The following is a 2,242-nucleotide window of genomic DNA, read 5'->3' as shown; positions in this document are numbered from 1 at the left end:
TTAAATACTGAAAAGTTTAAGAGGAGGTCAGTTTTTTGAGTTTGAAGAATATTCGCTGCACAAAAAAGGAACTTATATGTGTATTAAAAAAAATATGTTTTTGTTTAAAGCATAAGTTTTCATTATGCATTTCTCTTCGAAATAATACATTTTGTTTTTTAAAACTTCTCTATGCGACTGTTAAAAAACTATTAATATTTCATCCAAAGTTGAATGCTTTAGAACAACATTTCCTAATAATTGAAGTTAATTGAGTATAATAATGTAATTGCAACTCGAGAAGAATACGATCACTGACACACAGACTCGTGATTCATGACCAGTGCCAGCTGATATTTTAAAAACAGAATGGTAAAGTCAAGCTAAGTTTCTCCACATAAGTTAGATTGTTAAATAATGTGAAGTTAATTAAATACAACACCGTATCGCACATCAAATTTGTTAAAACATAATTCCTTCCATTTCTTTTAGGTAACTTAGATTTATTGCCACTGTAATACATCTTTGTGTACCTTGCAACTTCGCTGCATAATTAGTTTCTGTTCTACATACTACGTTTCAACAGCCAATCAGGATCGAGATACCTAGATTACGTCACTTACAGGTATCCCATTATTGAAAGTATCTCATATCAAACGATTTTTTTAAGTTGTGTGTTCTGAAACCAAAATGAAGTCTAGGATTTTAAACGCAAAAACAAACTTTGTTTCTTACTTTCACGAACGCAATATCCTTCTAAATCTTTTATTTCTTTTAGGAATTAAATTCGCTGATGTAAACTCTAAAACGAGATTAGAAATTTCTCTGCATTGGATATTCTTTTTCTTTTTACCTTACGTGTTGGTTTATTCAATTATCTTATATATCACTGAATTGAAATATTACCCCACTGATTTTCAATCAAGAAAAGCAATAATGTGCTTAATATTGTACAGAACAATTTCTGCTGTAAACTACATAGTTCTTTACGTGAAAAAGACAAAGATTAATCGATTCTTACAAAGTATCTCCTCATTGAAACAATCGCATGAAGATATTGTGAAAAAGTGTGTTCTGATGAGCAATTTCGCAACAATAATTATTCTGATAATTTTTATGATTTCATGTACCATTAATTCCAGCTTATTTTTTATTCATCAAAATTTAAGAGATTCGTGGTTTTTAGCCCTAACGTTTGGTTTTAATACGACTTTCGATAACACAACCAAAGCAATAGGTTCTACATGGTATTTTCTGTCATCAAGAGCAGCTGCTACCTTAGTACTATTATTGCTAAATATTTTGTATGCTTCATGGTGCTTTTTATTAAGTCAAGTTATTAAGGATTGTGAAAAAACAGTTAATCTCCCTTTCAACTGCAATTCAAGAAGTGCAGTTTTGTTTATTCACCAATATAGACAAGCACATCAAATATTTTTAGATATAGAATCGACAATGGCATTCCCCGTATTCTTGATTGTTGGATCCTATTTTCTCGTACTTTTTCATTTTTTGCTGAAATGATCGGTTATAATTTGTATAAAGACTTAATTTACACAGCAGAAAACATTTATGAGTCTGCCTTACACTCTGTTCTGTTTCTTGCAATCGTCTACTTTGCTTCAAGAGTGGAAGAAAATGATCGAGATTTAAGACAAAAAGCAAATGACTTAGCTTTCTACTTGATATCAAAAGCTGAAACATTCCATCAGGGTGATAAACTTTCAAGATTTTTGCATTCGAAAACAAGAATTATTTTAAGTGCTTGGGGAGCTTTCAATTTTAACAAAAGCTTCCTTCTTACGTCAGTTGGAATCATAGTCTCGTATAATCTACTCATTCTGCAAATGAATTGAATTTCAACAAATTTCAATTCAACGTTTCAATTTCAATTATTCGATTTATGTTCAACATTTTACTATATTGCCTTAACAGTAAGATTATCAAGATACTTTTTTCCTTATGATATTCTACACTCAAGAACAAGTGATTGTGCACACGTGGCATTCGATTAAAGAAACTTTCTAAAAAGATTTTTGCACTTTACACTGCAGAATATTTTTGAAGCATACGGGGGAGCTCTTCATTTTCATCAAGAGCTTTCTTCTTTTATTAGTTCATAAATTTTATTGGTTGAAAAAAATTACATCTGTTTATAGTTTTATAATTTATGGAAAATGTCCGTTTATTTAAATGGCTTATAGGAGTTAGATTATTGTTAATTATTATGTATTTCAATAAACTATTAATATTTCATCCAAAG

The sequence above is a fragment of the Parasteatoda tepidariorum genome, chromosome 5 (genome assembly GCF_043381705.1).
Source record: "Parasteatoda tepidariorum isolate YZ-2023 chromosome 5, CAS_Ptep_4.0, whole genome shotgun sequence".
Taxonomy (NCBI): domain Eukaryota; kingdom Metazoa; phylum Arthropoda; class Arachnida; order Araneae; family Theridiidae; genus Parasteatoda; species Parasteatoda tepidariorum.
This window is presented reverse-complemented; position numbering follows the sequence as displayed.